This window comes from Lactuca serriola, chromosome 5 (genome assembly GCF_051521515.1).
Source record: "Lactuca serriola cultivar US96UC23 chromosome 5, Lser_US96UC23_V15, whole genome shotgun sequence".
NCBI classification, from domain to species: domain Eukaryota; kingdom Viridiplantae; phylum Streptophyta; class Magnoliopsida; order Asterales; family Asteraceae; genus Lactuca; species Lactuca serriola.
The window spans coordinates 256,306,955-256,325,528 of NC_136412.1; the positions used below are offsets into that span (position 1 = coordinate 256,306,955).

Genomic DNA, 18,574 nt, shown 5'->3' on the forward strand with positions numbered 1-18,574 from the left:
CATAAATTAAATGGGGCCGAAATAAGACAGAAGTCAACGATAATTTTTCATATCATGTTGCGTGCGAGATTTTGGAAATAAATGAAGATCTTAAACCTGAATCTATAGAGGAATGTAGAAATAGAAAAAATTCGCCAAAAATGGAAAAATGTAATAAATAAATTGTTGGATTAATGTCTAAGTCCATAACTATATTTGGTATGTACTTGACCCGACCCGGCATGGTCCATTTGGGTTGCACTTCACCGGCACAATATATATGGATAGTCTTTTGAGAATAGTATATTTATGATTTATATTAATATATTATAAGTTCTAATATATTAATATATAATCATATTATTTAATTAGTATTGATCAAGAATTAATTTATAATTAATTAAGTGATCAAAAGGAACTAATTAAATATGGACTTTTATATATATGGAATGAGCCAAGTTCATTTAGGTTGGGCTAAGCTTCCATGGATAGTCCATGGAGTGTTTAACCCATGGATCATATGAAATGAAAGGTCATGGGTTTAACCCTAGTCTCCATACTATATAAAGATGTCATTGGTTGGTGAAATTGGCACTAGGGTGGTACACTAAGAAGGGCTAGCCGATTTCACTAGAGAGAACCAAGTATCCATATTCTCTAAAGTCTTCCAAGGTGTTTTGGTGATTTGTGATTCCATTTGAGGCTTCCACACTATTGGGGCTAAGCTCTTAAAGCTTGAAGACATCAAGCTACATCAAAAGGTATGTCATCTAACTAGTACTTTGTAGTATAAGAACTTCATAATATGCTAGTTAGGATTTAAAGCCTTGGAAAGTTCTTATTTGCATGTATAATAAAGAAAACATAGATCCAAGGTTTATAGGGTTGCATGTACACCATAGGAGTGTTAGAATGCTCAAAACCCAACAGTGGTATTAGAGCCTAGGCTTGTTTTCTTGTTATACTTGCAAAGAAGCTGGAAAATCGAGTTTTGATGTTGTCTGCCCACCAGACTCACCGAGTCCAAGGCAAAATGCATCCAACTCGCCGAGTTGGTTCATGCACTCGACGAGTTGGACCCCCAGACAACATAAATTCGACTTTTTTGGCTAGAAATGGACTAGGAACATTACCCTAAGATGTTTTGGACTTATAAACTTGTTTTTGATGTGGTAATGTTCATGCTAATCCAATTTCAAAGATAAATGTCAATAGATTCATGTTTTGTATTAGTTTAAGGTTTAGACTAATTACATGAAAAAGTTTGATTTGAATTATCTTATTCTTATGAGTTGCTTAGATTAATAGAAAAGTTCATTGATTATGTGTTTTCAATCCAAATTAATCTAAGAGTTGATTCTAAAATGTGTTTTTGTAACTTGTCCTCAAGTTATATGAAAAGTCACATTTAAGTTTCATAAAACTCATAAAAGGTGACAAAGGTTACAAAAATGAAGAGTTTTGTCTCATTGAATAGTTTTATGACTCCATAACTTGTCCTCAAGTTATGGAAGTACAAGAGTCACTTCATTAAGTAATAAAAAAAAAAGGTGTAACCTTAATTAATTCCATAAGTTATAAAATAAAGAAAAGTTAATTCTTTTATTAGTTTAAAGTCTTCCATAACTTGTCCTCAAGTTATGGAACTTGAAGAGTTTTTGGATTAAAACTACTTTAAACACATAAGTTATGGAATTAATTAGTTTTGAGTAGTTTCAAAACTTGCCCTCAAGTTTTGGAATTTGAAAAAGTTATCACTTATGAATACTTTAATTCCAAGTTAGCCCTTAGAATTTTAAAAGTTAAAATTCAACCCTTATACTTTATAATATTATATGTTAATAATATATATATATATATATATATATATATATATATATATATATATATATATATATATAAGTAAAGTCAGTCTTACCGCTAGTACGTCTTATTCACGAAGCCGGTCTATAAGGTGGGTATAAGGTTGTTGCCTATAAAATGGCAACTTAATGGGTGTCCACTCTCACCCACCGCTTGCTTGACTGGTGGAGGGTCGTTAGCCGAACGGGTTTGACAGGACTATAATTCTCCTTTCATTAAAAGTATTAATGATAAATACTAAGTAACTAAACTCTTAATAATACCTAATCTTAGTTACTTAGGAAAATGTGAATAAGGTGCTAATCCATGAAATTACACTTTGCACTTTGTTTAAGTCGGTTAGTGGAGCGTGTGTGGTTAACCGACACACTAACTCGTATTTAACAAGGTAGGCAAAGGGTAACTTAATGTTTATCATAGTATCGATGGAGCGTGTGTGGTTAATCGGCACATCGATTGAGGGGTAAACACTTAAGGGTACTAAGTAATTTGGATGGTTACTTCACACCTTGTTTTGTGATCCTCGGCATCCCAGTCACAAAACCTGAAGGGCACACTCGAGATTGAAACATGCCATTGAACAGTTCAATGAATCTCAAAGATCTAGGAATTTCAAATCCAATTAAAACCTAATTAATTATTTCGTTTTTCATGGTGGAAATTGGTGAATCGTCAGTCACCTACCTTCAAATATTCTATAGCTTGGATTACGGCATCCCTCTTCCAAGTTATAAAATAGTTTGTTGGGTCATAGCCTTAATATTTCATATTGGGTGTTATATTAAGGACTTTAAATCAACTATCTTGAATATCTCCCAATAGATGTCAAGTTCAGACATCTATGATCTTCCCAAATATCTTGGAACTTCACTTCCTCCACCTCCTCCAATTATTCTCCCTAACCCACAAGTTCAAGGTCACTCAAGCCCTATTGGCAAGGCAAGGTCTAGGTGTGATCACATCTTGGAGTTGTAGTCACATATTGACAAGCCGGGAGAGTTGGGTGTCAAAGTCTTGAGAAAGTTGGTGGCTCAATCACTTTCTAAGTCACATAGTGATTTCCTTTAGAACTCCTATGAAATAAACTATGACAAGACCCTTAATGATCTTATCTATTTGCTTGGTGCTGCTAAATCAGAAATGATTTAGTGTACTAGTAAAGCAAATTTGATTAGTAGATCAACTTCCCAAAACTTTATGGACAAGGACAATAGTTACACAGGAAATCCAGAAATGCATTCTCTTCCCAATGGAAAGGGATTGGCCATAGTCAACTTGGTTGAGCAAATGGTAAAAAGAAAGGCTAAGTCTGAGATAGTCCCATGTACTATTACCTAAGGGTCCATATGTTTCTATTGCCAAAGGAAGGGGCTTTGGTTATGAAACTATCAAACTTACCTAAGGATGGTAAAGTCAATAAGTTTGACTTTATTTCAGGTAAAACTTCCACTATCTAACTCTGCTAAGTTTCTATTATGAGATTCTTGATACATGATGTGACTAGGTCACATGTTGATGTTTTAAAAATCAAAGAAAAGTATAGAAACTTAAATAAAAGAGTATGTTGAATCTGATCGCGTAGATGGATTTCTATCGCATAGTTTGAAGATTGGATTCTTGAGCTACTTCTTAGGAGTTGTGAGATATTGCTTAGGAATAGATAACAACAAGTTTTCATATGGATTGTAAGGATAAGTTTTTGCGCAAAGTTTTTAAAATAAAAAGGAAAAAAATGATGATTTTATTTATTTTAAAATATCCTTACAATGGCATTTGGGGAAAAATTGTTGCTTATATGATTCCATTAATAGCAAGAGTGGAAATATGAAATTGATTCTTTCATTTGTGGTAATGTCTAAATTTACCAAATAAGGAAAGATTCTCATCACCCAAGTTTCAATTGGACCGGAACTTGGAATCATGCAAGTTGTATAGCATGATGAATGAGAACTTTCAAGTATTGGAAAATTAAGACTAATTACTTATTCACATGGATGTGAGAGTCAAGTGGAGGACTAAGGGATCGAGTACACATTCTGGTGCACTGGTCAAGTCCACCAAAAAAGATCGATAAGATTATTCGTCATAATTTACTAAAGCTTAGTAAATATGATTATACTTACAAGCTTAAGTATAATTCTAAAGCATTGGAAAATTTTCAATGTATGACAGAACGAATAAGAAGAATCAACTTAGGCAGAAAGATAAAAAGTTTCTCAAATCTGAAAAGATGGGAGAGTACTTTAGTATCAGTTTTGTGATCATCTTAATGATTAAGAAACCATAGCAAAATTAGTTCTCTAAGGAAATCTTAGTGCATTCTTATGACTAAGAAGAGGAACTTGAATTGTTGGAATGGTTAAATCAAGTTGATGAGTCATATTTCGTTCCAATATAAGTCTTAGAGTCATACTCCAAGATTGTAATTGAGTGACATGTCTTAAAGAAGGTTTAAAACACTTGTCAAATGTAAGAGTAAAAGTTTTCTACTCTTGTACATTTGAAATTGGTAAGTTGTGATGTTTTGGATAAAACAAAGACCAACTAAGGCCAATTGTGTGAAGTGTTTGTCTTGATTAGAATCCGCACTATCTCTTGGATGTTTGACAATGGAGTCTTATAGGTCAAGAGGACAGTGGGAGTCTTAAAGGTCTTGAAAGCCTCAAGAACTAATCAAGAATAAAACCTGAAGCTCTTCACTAGCACACGAATTGAGGTTCATAACCTATCATGTTGACATATTCTATGCCCATTTCAGTTAAAGTTGACTCTACATATGAGTTCTTAGAGTTCTCAATTGGTTGCACAACAACTTGGAAGCAATGGTAGGCCCTTGAGTTGCCAGGTGACAAGAAGTTAAGATTGCACAAGTTCAATCCATATGAGTTAGGATTTGTCACCAACCTAGTCCTGTGATTATGGTTTTGACAAATTCACATGGATAGGAACACTTACACCATAAAATCTAAGTGTTATAAGGTTTCTCTTCGATTCATGAAAATGATGGTAAGGAAACTCTTTCACTAAGTAGATTTTAAGTAGATAGCAATTGTGATATTTGTAGTTCTCAAAGTCGTTAGTGGAGCGTGCGTGGTTAACCGGCACACTAACATTAACTTATGAGAAATGGCGAAAAGGTCTAAACAATTTAGACTATGATTACGGCATCCCTTTTCATAGTTCTGAAATTGTTTAGACACACATGTGAGCTATCTAAGAGAGGTGTATGATATTGATAAAGTCTTATCAAGGCAATCTAGTATCAGAAATATGAACTTTGGTAAGAAAGTCAATAAAGTATTGATTTCTAGAAGTCCATTTGATTTCTGGGTACATGTCAAAGCTAGTGGGAGCATAAGTGTTGTGCTATTAATCAACATGTTAGTGGGAGCATGATAATTATGATAAAGGTTGCAAGTTAGCAATGTTAATTATAGAAAAACAAAAGGTCTCAATTGGGAAAAAGTTGTTTTGCTATAATTAAGGGAGAGGATATTATACTTCATCTCAAATCTAAAAGCTTAGATCGAGGTTTTAATCGTATTTAGTTAAGAATATATATGAATTTCATGTTGGAATGGTTCAACATAAGGAAATTCTATATATGGGTCCATTATTTGGGTTCTAAAATTCGATTATGATTACGGCATCCCTTTTCATAATCTGAATTATGAGAACTTGGCAAATAGAAATGGAAATATTTTAGCAAAAGACTGGTTTAGTCTTTATGTGAGACATCATGAATCGTGTCCCATATACTTCGGATATAGGATCGATTACATGTGCTATATTTATCCTCTCTAAAAAATTTTCCAAATGCCTGGGGCATTAAGAAGGGAAAAGGTCTAGAATTGGATATGACTAAAATGATTAAGCAATTGTTGAGGACAATCTAAGGTTTACCAAGGACTGGTTGCTCAAGGATAGTTGGAAGTATAGTGTTGACTTCGGAAGGACCATATTGACATAGTCAGAAAAGAGGCAACTCTTGTTCGGAAGTGATAGTCAAAATGGAATATGGAAATGGTTCAAAGTTAGAAAGTATTCAATCTGTAAGATTAGGAAAATTAATGCAATAAGGATGTTTCCAAGGAGTTGATCTCCGTTGGAATACTCTATAATGATTGTTGCCAAGTCTTTGTGAATTTGTGCATAATCATTAGAAGAGGATCAATGTATATAAGTTTAGAATCTAACAGATTTCAGTAAATGGCATGAATTTGGAATTCTTGCATTTGCAGTGTGGGTTTGGGACTGTGAAAAGATGATCATTGAAGTTATGTTCAACTGGTCTATTTCGCAAAGTAAAGATCATAGACAAACATAGTATGCATACTTGGTGTGTGGCATGACTAGTGTTTAGAAAACATAGTGTACATGCTTGGAGCATGGTACAACTAGTGTTTTAATTCAAGTATAAAGTTGATAAAACCGAAACAATGAATAATGAGTAATCAATATGGTGATAAATAAAAGTGTTTATTTATATTCATAGGGTTTGATACCATATCTAATTCATTTATTCTTGTGTTTCACTTTGCATGTTTTGACTTCCAGAATAAACTAGGTTATTCTTTTGGAATGAGTAAGTTATTCAAACCATCCACAATCGGTCATATGTTGGAAGTAGATATGAATTAAGACTGTCATGGGTTGGCTTGTAGAGGTCTAAGATGTAGGACAAAGGGCTACAACACTCATGAGTGCTCATAAGTTCTGAGTATTGGATTCAATCCGCGCTCATTGGAATCACTTCATGGATTTTATCACGAGTGATCATGAGACGATAATAGCTTATATTATTCAAACCTAGAGATATGAGTTGTTACTATGAGTTGGTTATACATTGATTGCACGAAAACGCATTCGGTAACTCGGTGTTATAAAACGTGCCTTTGTGTATGATTCAACAAGTAGTAGAACAAGCCATATGAGTCGAAGTTTATCCATTCCTTTTACCTTCGGTATAAAAGCGATATATGTGGGCCCCTCGATGATTTAATGATGACACATGTGAGTGCTTGGCCAAGCCAAGACTGATTTGATTTGTTCAATCAGTCAGTCGTCATGAATCGGAAATCGGGAAAACAACAAATGGACAGAGAGAATGATTATAATCCATGTCTCAGTCCATATGATATCTAGAATGGAGGAATATATGATCCCTTATCTAATGGACAAGTTTGTTGACAAGATCAGAGTTTGACAGCGGCTTTAAGAGCTACGATTGCCAGTTAGGTTTTGAAGTCATACTCAATAATAGTTTTAGACTTATCCAAGTGGGAGACTGTTGGATTAATGTCTAAGTCCATAACTATATTTGGTATGTACTTGACCCGACCCGGCATGGTCCATTTGGGTTGCACTTCACCGGCACAATTTATATGGATAGTCTTTTGAGAATAGTATATTTATGATTTATATTAATATATTATAAGTTCTAATATATTAATATATAATCATATTATTTAATTAGTATTGATCAAGAATTAATTTATAATTAATTAAGTGATCAAAGGGAAATAATTAAATATGGACTCTTATATATATGGAATGGGCCAAGTTCATTTAGCTTGGGCTAAGCTTCCATGGATAGTCCATGGAGTGTTTAACCCATGGATCATATGAAATGAAAGGTCATGGGTTTAACCCTAGTCTCCATACTATATAAAGATGTCCTTGGTTGGTGAAATTGGCACTAGGGTGGTACACTAAGAAGGGCTAGCCGATTTCACTAGAGAGAACCAAGTATCCATATTCTCTAAAGTCTTCCAAGGTGTTTTGGTGATTTGTGATTCCATTTGAGGCTTCCACACTATTGGGGCTAAGCTCTTAAAGCTTGAAGACATCAAGCTACATCAAAAGGTATGTCATCTAACTAGTACTTTATAGTATAAGAACTTCATAATATGCTAGTTAGGATTTAAAGCCTTGGAAAGTTCTTATTTGCATGTATAATAGAGAAAACATAGATCCAAGGTTTATAGGGTTGCATGTACACCATAGGTGTGTTAGAATGCTCAAAACCCAACATAAATAACTTAATTCTCTTACTCAATGAAAAGTTTTTAGACCTGTTGTACATCCGTACAACAAACAAGGTAAAATCAATGGGACACAAATGAGTATGTTTGCTTACAAGATATAATAAAAATAAAGTTGTGAGATATAAAACAAAACTCGTTCCATAATGTTTTACCCAAAGGCCTAGAATTGATTATGAGGAAATGTACGCTCCTTTGGTTGATGCAATCACATACGATATTTCCTCATAATTTGTAGTTTAGCATAAACACATGGATATTTTTCTATATTTGTTATTTTAATCCATTCTATATTTTTTCTGTTACAAACTAAAAGTATAAATAATTTTATTAAAAAAATTATTATCTAGTTCTTATAAGAATAGTTGTACATGTTGATTCTCTTAAGAGTATGAGTAAGTTGGTTTATACAATTACTGAATTCTCATATACATAGAAAAATTAATAAGAAAGTAAACATCTATATATGATAATAAAGTAATTGTAACATCACAAAATTTAAAACCAAAAATTTCATTTTTAATTAGGTTATTATAAAACAACAGTATAAAAATATCCATAAAAACATCTCATGTCAAAACCAAAGTGTCAATAATCAAAGCATGTTATCATAAAATAATATCAGAATGTAATCCCAAAGATCTCATGTGCGGAAAACATAGTGTGATGTGCTGCGATCGCTGGCTCCTTTCCTTTGAAAACGAAGTACCTGAAACCAAAACTGTAAGCACGAAGCTTAGTGAGTTCCCCCCATCACACCACATACCATATAAGAAACTTACCATCGGGCAATTCTGGGGTACCCGACCTACCCTGCCAATAAATTCTGGGGTGCCCAACCTACACTGCCAGGCAATTCTGGGGTGCCTGACCTACCCTCCGGCTTATCTCAAACGACTATGGGGACTATTTCACCCCTACCACTACCATATGATAGCATAGTATAACACACTGTCAGGCATATCTGGGTGCCCGACCAACCCTGCCGGTTTATCTCAACCGGACCCGGGGACTAGTCCCCTACCTACCACAATCACATCATCATATAGCATACTAGCACATAAAACATAACAGATAGTGGCATATCAAACAATTATCACAAATACAATCATCTCAACTATAATCTCCTAGTAGTGGGCTGGCTTTAGTGCCTTAGACCAACTTCTACTAGAAGGTAACTCATCTCGCACTGCTGAAGTCCCACGGACAAAACTCTAGCTGCTGGATCACAAATTCCCGAAATGTCAACATCAAAATAACACCCAATTAATAATTGGGTTCCAACACATATCTATAAGTCCATGCTTGGGATAAAAGACTACTTCACCCCTATCTTAGCTTTATTCAAGCTCATGGCCCAAAAGTCAAACTATGAACCAAAGCCCAACATATGGCCGAATTTTCCAAATTGGGCCCAAACCTCTACATGGTCTTACCCTAAGGCCCAACCATTTAGTCTCGTCCAACCATTTGGCATTCCAATGGTCCGAACTCTCATAATCCTCAAGGCCCAATTATGGCTCATCTATGACCCAATTTTCCAAATTGGGCCCAAACCCTCACATGGGCCTTACCCTAAAGCCCATCCATGTATTCTTAGTCCATATGATTGTTCTTGGATGACCCATCAGTAACTCAATTACCAAAGCCCAATAGAAAGGCCCAATTCAAAGCCCAAGTAAAATTAGGTTTTTCACATAAAATGACGATTAGGGTTAAGTGTTTCTTACTTAACCCATTAAGGACTTAAATCATTAAGTCCATCAATCTACTAGGTCAATTATATAGTGTGGCCGGGCTTAATACATAATCCCCATCCGGTCATCAAAAATGCGGGTCCCGACAAGTCCCAAAACCCATATATCCAAAATTAGGGTTTTCTAAACCCTAATTAGGGTTTCCAACCCAATCACAACCTAATTAGGACCAAAAGCAAAGCCTCTAGATCAATTAGGGTCTCATTAGGCCCATTAGGGTTTCATAAGTCACGCACCGCCCACTACCACCTCGGGTAGTGGTGGTTAACGGCGGCTCATGGCGGTGGCAGCCACTTCACGATGGTGGTTATGATTCTAGTCCATTTATGTCCAAGCATTCCAAAAGTAGTCTAAACACAAACAAAAGCACACCGCCACCCAACATGATGGCTGGTGGCAGCAGGAGGCGGTAGCCACCACCTTACGGTGGTGGTCATGAGTTTACTAGATTATACTAGTCACTAATTACAATTTACAATGCCAAAATCCAAAATAACACACACACACACACACACTAAGATAAACAAACACACATAGCCACCCTTATGGTGGCGAGCGGTGGTACATGGTGACAACCACCACCTTATGGTGGTGGTGGCTTTTTCTCGGTTTTCCAGCCAAAAAAATCACTCACAACACACACACACACACTACAACAGAAAACACACACACACACACACACACTTTTTGTGTTTGCAAAAATGGACCCAGCCACCTAACTAGTGGCGTTTGGCGACAACGGCAGCAACCCTATCGGTAATGGAGGTGATTTGAGATGATAGCCACCACCTCACTGTGATGGCGGTGGTTTCTTTTGATCTTCTGCCCAGCAACACATCAACACACTTGAGAGACGATGCGAAATAGTAGCCCTCAGCCACCGACTTGGCGGCTGGCAGCGTTGATGTTAGCGGAAGCGGCGGTTGAGGCCGCCGGTGGCAGCAAGGGCGTTCCCTATGTCATGCACACCAGAAATAACGAAGGAGAAGAAGAAAGGGGTTGCAGCTAGTCTACCGTGTGCCTCCGGTCGTTCATAACTCAAGCAACGACATTCACAACCTCCCTCGTTGATCTTAGCAGATTTTCCGGCTTCTCTTACGTCTCCGACAATAGCGACGAGGTGGCGCTTATCAGTGGCTTGGTTGCTGTGGCGGAGGAAGGATGGGAGTATCAGGGTGGTGTGATATCGGAAGTTAAGAATGAGGGTGGTGGCCGGTGGTGGGAGACATAAGGTGGCGATTTTGCCTTTCATTAGGGTTAGGGTTTCGGACCGGGGGTGACGGGTTATATACCTTGATCCCCCATACGCTTAATTCCATAACGACAAGATTAGTCCCTCACTTCCCTTTTTCTTTCAATCTTAGCCCATAATTTACTCTTCATACCCCTTTTCTCATAATTCTTTTCATATTAAGTCCAACAGTTACCAAACAACCCCTCCTCTACAATTTATTCTCAAATGAAGTGCATATGTTACCATTCAGCCCCTTAGCCTCCAAAATCTCTTCAAATTAAGTCCCAATAATTTACCAAGTAGTCTCTACCTTCATAAATATTTACAGAACGAATCCACAACTTACACCTTTAACCCCCTAACTTCTAAATTATACCAGTTAACCCCACGAAACCAACACATTGCTATATAATTATTGATTTTCGGGCTACTGTTCATTCATTAGTTTGTTTATTAATTTATTTAATAAACGGGGTGTTACAACTATCCCCCACTAAAATTAGATTCCGTCCTCGAAATCATTCATTATCATTCCTTACATGCCAAACCACTCAAGTAACATGGCCACAATCCTTGGCACACCCTAGCCTTCCCCAGGGTAACCGTGACCAACCTTTGCAAGGCCCTAAAATCTGCAGATGAACGAATACCTTACAACAAGATCACATCTACTCTGTCTGAAATCTATAGTCTCGAGGAGGTCTGACTCCCTGACAGACTGCTCATATTGAATCATTATTGTTGAACCTAGTCCACTTATCCCTCAACTAACTACTCAACTTCTGATAATTCAAGGTTCCCACTAGAAAACTAGATCATAGATCTAATTATCCTTGCAGATCACTTATACTTGGCCAAGGCTCAGATAATCCCACTGTGAGTGACTTAGCATAACCCATGCAATCTGTTATCTATAAATACCTGAAATTCTAAAAGACTAACACTAATACTGCCAAAACACTGAACATTATATCGACTTTGATGGAGAGAGATGAATTCACGAAAGAAACATGCAGTTGGGAAGCAAAAAATAACCTTCTAAGAACCCCTGGAAGGAAGAAGAATATTGGAGATCAAGAGATTGGATCAAGGAATTCACATTATTCATCTGGTTTGCATAGATCTAATCATGTCTAGCTTAGTTATCCATGTGATAATGTGTTTTTTCTGTAATAATGAGCTAAATCGTTAGACTTTCGTTTAGTAATGATAAACCCTAATACTATGTGTTAGTTTCTAATTTTCATGGATTTATGAAGTTGGCTTAGCTTGTGTTTGATATATCAAAACCAAGCATGTTAATAGTTTCAATCTTTGTTGCTTACATCTTCAAGTTTTGTGTAGTTGAATGATCACTTTAATTGCATGAACTTGTTTACCTAGTTGTTTATGATTCTTAAATTACTAGAGCTAGTTATTTACCAAATCCTAGAATAGGTAATAGAGATAGTTACCTTAACTATGCTAGCTAAAATAATTGGATCACAATTGTGTTTAGGTTATTTGTCTAGATCATAGATAATAAATCTTAGATTTATCATTCATAGTCGAATAGTATTAATAATCAATTTAGTGTCCACTTGTGTAAGACCATTGAATAGTAGTTCATAAATTTGTGAAAACATTAGGAGATCGGATCAAGACTTCTAATAACATTTATATTGGTAACCACCTAAACATAATCCATGTCTTGAAACTAACCATAGAAAAAAGGGTGCTTCAAAGCTAAACGGAAGTGTCTTTATTCTCTTCATTACAATCATCTTTAGTTATTTGTTTGCTTTTGTTTTTAGTTATTTCATTAATTAAGTTAATATGAACTTGCAAAATCATATAAAAACCCCACTTTTAGTTGTTTTTCTTAGATTAATTTTTAGTAATTATTTTATTAGCTAAATACTATTCCCTATGATCGACACCGACTTACTTTTCTATACTATAAACCGACTAGGTACACTACCTAGATGGATTAGTTAGTTAAGTTTTGTTATGCTATAAATTTAAAACTGGTAGGTATAATTATGCACATCATCAGATCCTCACTTTTCTTTCCATATCATCACCTTATCCCCTACCACTTGAACCTACTTTCGACTATTTTATCTCATCGGAAACACCGCCACCTCTTCTAAAACCATGACTCTTCCTTTGTAACCTTAATTTCTGCACAATGCCACCAAAAACCATAAAATAAATAGATCGGGAGATTTCTTGAAACCCGCATGATCAAGATATTGACAAACAAACTTTGTGTTTGATTTTTGGATTGATTTTTAGGAACGATTTCTGGAATATATTTTGATTTCAGGTTTTCGTTTTGTATATAGATTTTGATTCTTATTCTTGTTTTGTTTTGATTTTGTAAAGAGTGGTGATGGTAGTAGTAGATGATGGTGTTTGATGATGGAGTTAGTGGTGTTTGAGGATGAGGTGGTGATTTGACGGGGAGGATGGTTTGGCTTGATTATAGATATTGATTATGATTGTATAGGGGTTTTTTGGTTCAAATTCTTTGATTTTGGTGTGGTGACTAGAGATAAGACGATGGATGGTTGAATGGAGGTGTTGCCAGATGTCAACTTGGTGGTTGAAAAGGATTGTCGGAGGTAGACAATAGAGGGGAATATAGATCGGTATGTATAGAGTGGGTGTGGGTGGGGTGGTTGGGCCCACTTATTTATATATTACATTAATTTATTTTCTTTTAGTTAATAAATAAGAATAATAATTAAAAAAGAAAATACAAAGAGTAATGTTGTCTTTTCATGTCTATTAGGGATAAAAAAAACACAACAAAAATGATACCTTATGGTCAGTCTGAGTTAAAGAAAAGATAGAAACCAAACGTGAAACTTTTGCAAACAACATAGACTATTTCAGTAATTTGTTCAAGTATATTTGATATATTAATGTTAGAAAATATCTAAAAAAATAAAGATATTGTTTAATATTAGGGGATTTGAAGTTTGAAATTAATTAATAATTGATATTGTTGCCAAATACAATAGAAAAAATTAATTTCTATATTTTCTAATATGCAACAAAATTTTAAATGGAAATAAAAAGAAATAGAGATCGGAAAAGATTGATAGTGTACAATAGTTTGTTTAATAAAAGGGTAAGTGACAATTTTAGGTTTATTTTTTGTTAAAAGAGATATATATTCCTATCATTCAAACTAAAAATAGTCATTAAGGTTGAGATTTGTAAGTCTCTTTCTATAATTTGTTTTAATTTTAACAAATTACTACATAACATATTTAAGGTGTGTTCGAAAAAACTAGTTGATAGCGTGTAGTTAAACGCTACGTGACATAGCATTTGGATTTTGAGCGTTTTCTTTATACTAAACGCTAGAAGCTTGTAGTGTCAAACAATGATTTCTATTTAAAATGAAGCGTTTTGTCAAACGCTAGAAGCTATAAGTTAGAAGCTCTCTAACGCTCCGTACCGAAAACGCCATTAATAAGCAATGATGTATTTACAAAAAAATGTATCTTGGACCAATGGTTAGGGCATTGTGTAAACGTTTGTGAGGTTCCATGTTTGAATATGAGCAAGTATGGGTAGAATCGAGTCGAGCCGATTCGTGAGATACTTTGGACCGACTCGAAAAACATTCAAAATCGACTCGGTTTGAATCAAGTCGACCTCAAGCTCTAACTACCTGAATATATTATAGTGTCGAGCTTGAGTATTGGATTACTCGGCTCATGAAGCTCGCAAGCTTATTCGAGCTGTCATATTTATACTTACCCATTATATTATTCAAATTTACATAATTTGAATCAAGTTGATTTGAGTTCATGAGTTTAATCTTATTCCTATTAAAATTTTATGTAATTTTATTTTTTAATAACTAATTAATCGAGTCGAGTCAAGTCGGACTCGAAAATATCGATTACTTTATCGAGCTCGAGCCCGAGTTTACAACTAAAGCTCGAATTGAGTTTCGAGTTCAAGTTTTTTACTAGAGTCGAGTTTTGAACATGACAATACTCGACTGGACTCAGGTCAAATACCCTATGAGCATAGGCTAATTTTATGTGTTAATATTGTTGATGCATTTTAACGAGCTAAGCCACTAATGTGGCAACATCAAAACACGTCAGCCAATGTCCAAGTCATCAACCACATGACAAACCCGGTCAAATTAATGGTAACCGGAAAATAAAGGCAATACTGGGAAATTGTGATATTTGAAAAAAATAAATAAATAAATAAATAAATAAATAAATAAATAAAAGTAGAGTATAAACACCAGAAGAATTCCATTTTAGGATAAAACCGCAAAACAGTCGCTCGTGTTTATATTGCTTCAATTTCAACACAAACACAATAAATCCTATTATTCCTATATTAATTATCTAGTATTTTTTTAGCAGGAGACGCGGATAAGCATTTTGTTGAAAATTCAAGCAAAATGAAAACCAGAAGCAGTAATTTGTTTGACTGGTGTGACCGAGTAGATTAAGATTTATATAGAACTTAGTTGATTAATATAGAACCTAGTTGCCATTTCAGCTAATATATTACTGATGAAACTACTTACACCATATTAATTTGTGTCTTAAATATAATTAAGGTGTTGTTTGTTTGTTAGGTTATCGGCTAGCTGAACCAATACTTTATCTTTGTGGCTGGCGAATTGGCATTTTCACCCAAATAAACATTTGGGAAACAAATGAGAGGAAAAAGACAAGTTTACATCAATATGATGCCCGTGACTCTATTACTATTATTTATACATATTCGTTATCACTAAACTTCCTCGGATCAGAGATGGGCGGCCTTCATGCAATTCCACTCTCGATTTGCATCACTCTTCTTATTGCTATCAATGGAGAAGCTGTCACTCCTAGAGAAACACTTGAGATAATCATAGGTGGTGGTGGTGCCTCTCCATCGCCACCAGCCCCCGAATATCAAGATTGTCCCCCTCCTCCTCCACCTCCATGTCCGCCACCACCATCACCAAAACCACCACCTCCTCCGTCACCAAGTCCATCACCACCACCACCACCACGTCCACCAAAAACATCACCACCAGGTGGTTTCTTCGATGGTTTCGCCAACATGCTACAACAAAGAGACTTTAAAGTAATCCAAGCCTTCAAAAGCAAAGTGACAAGCGATCCCACAGGAATGACGAAAACATGGAAAGGCAAGAAAATTTGCGATTACCAAGGGTTCATTTGCGACACAGTACCGGATGTTAAACTAAGGGGCATCGCCGGCGTCAACTTCAACAACAGGAATTTGTATGGACCAAATCTAACCCTCACCGATTTCCTAACCGGTTTGAAAGATATCGCATTTTTCCATGCAAATTCCAATAACTTCACTGGCTCCATCCCCGAAGATATCGGCACACTCCGCTACTTATACGAGCTCGACCTCAGTAACAACAAATTCTCCGGCAACTTCCCCTACCAAGTCCTCCGTGCCAAGAAGTTAGTATTCCTCGACCTCAGGTTCAACACCTTTTCCGGCGTAGTACATCCAGATGTCTTCCTTCTCGACCTCGACTTGCTATTCATCAACAACAACAATTTCAAGCAAACACTCCCAGAATGCGTTGGCTCAACCACTGCGCTTTATTTAACCCTAGCTAACAACTACTTCGTTGGTGGAATCCCTAAGAGCATTGGTCGAGCTGCCAACACCCTAATGGAGGTTCTTTTCTTGAACAACACGCTAACCGGTTGTTTGCCGTATGAGATCGGACTTTTGAAGAAATCCACAGTGTTCGACGTCGGATTCAACGATCTAACAGGCCCAATCCCGCACTCGTTTCAGTGCTTAGAGAAAATGGAGCTTCTGAACTTGGCTCACAATAAGTTCTACAACGAGGTGCCGGAGGCGGTGTGCAACCTTCGGCAACTATCGAATTTCACTGTATCGTATAATTATTTCACTCAGGTTGGGCCCCGGTGCCGGGAACTGATCAAGAAAAAAATTCTTGATGTGAGGATGAACTGCATTTTGGATCTTCCGAATCAAAGATCACCGACAGATTGTGCTCGTTTCTTTTCGAATCTTCCTTCTTGCCCTGATAAAAAATCTCTTACATATATACCTTGCTCCAAAGAGTTTTCTGGTAATGATCAGTTGGAGGCGTCCAACGTTGAATGGGCTACTCCATCGCCGGCACCGGCTCCTCTATGGCGAAGTTATGGTGCTCTTTCGCCACATTAATCAATGTGTGATGTGTATAATTAGATTTAAATTCGTGAAAGTGACCCTAATATTGTTATTTCTTATTTCATAAATAAAAATAATCGGCAATGCTCATCAAGTTTGAGAAATTTTGCTGATTAGTGTTGTGTATAATTATCAATATATTGTAAACTATTAATATTATTTGTGATCAATATACTGTGTGTGCCTAAATGCAATATTTTTAGCAACTATTATGAGCCTAAATATACTAATAAGAATTCAAAAAATAATAAATAATTAACTAAACCATTAAAGGATATTTTGGACATTTTGTACTTTTATTTAAGGAAATTATTTAATTGAAATCATTCAATTAAGGAAATAAATTAATCATTCAATTAAGGAATTAAACTAAATATATTTGACGTAGTTATGTTTGTGGCTGAACACTTCATCATCGGCATCAACACCATCACCATCAACCTAGTTATGTCGACGAGTCCAAAGGGAAAAGGTTGTGAAGAAGTCGAGGTCTTCGTCTTCAGTTGATCGGGGAAGAAACCAAATTAAAGATGCAAACCGAGGTGGGGTATCGGAGTTGGCGAAGCAGCTCCGCCGAGGGAGGGATAGCCGGCAGGAAGGCCTGCGTCGGCGATCTCTTTTCTTTTCTAGTTCAATCGGTATCCACTCACGAAGGGGGAGAAAGGACTTCGGTCCTCTGTCTTTGTCTGCTCGAGAAGAGGAACTTGGTGGGAAGCAGTCACAAGGGTGGTTTTGTGGTGCTCGTGGATCGCTGCTTCTTCTTCTCTGGTGAACTGTACCAACAGGTAAAAGAAAATTCTTTTTCTTCTTTTTGTTTTTGTTTGATTGCTTGATAGAAATCAAAGGAAAGAATTTGTGTTTGGGTTTTCCTGGAAAAATTGATGATAATGAAAGGGATATGGGTTTGATTGTTTGAACATAACTCATGGTTTGTTTCGGTTTTGGTATTTGACAGGGGAATTCATGGGTGTTTGTTTCTTGTGTTCTTGACTGGGAACGAATGTAGATGTGGTTGTCTTACATGGTGAACGCAAGCCTTCTTCTAGCCAGGTATTCTAAATTCGTTTCTTTTCTGTTCATTTTCATCTTCTTCTTTATCTTGTTGTCAATTATGAATACATACTCTAGTGTTTACTGGGAATGAATGCATATGCGTGTTGATGATTCAATCACAGCTATTGAATTCTGTATTCAATCACAGCTCTTGAATTATGTAATGTATTCTATTAGAATTTATTTTATATAGATGTATTCTGTTAGAATGTTTGAGAATAATTGTCAACAACAAGTACATTCTGTCAGAATTTATAGTTTTTATTCTCTTAGAATGCATTGAATTTTTTAATTTCTGAAACTTGATTATGTTTTCTTTGTGGATTTAGGTTTTGAAGAGGCTAACATTGATGTGGAGAAGGAAGAAAACATAGAGAACGAGAGTGTATTATACCAGAATGTGTTATGCTACAATGTATAAAGTGTTGTTAAAAAATAAT

At 35.9% G+C, this 18,574-nt stretch overlaps 1 pseudogene across 1 annotated transcript; it reads left to right on the forward strand.

The window, feature by feature from the left end:
- Positions 1-15,625: 15,625 nt before the first annotated feature.
- On the forward strand, positions 15,626-17,251 carry LOC145054057 (uncharacterized protein At4g06744 pseudogene; annotated as a pseudogene). The gene has a single exon (XR_013684689.1). The product of XR_013684689.1 is annotated as an uncharacterized protein At4g06744 pseudogene (transcript).
- Positions 17,252-18,574: the final 1,323 nt, after the last annotated feature.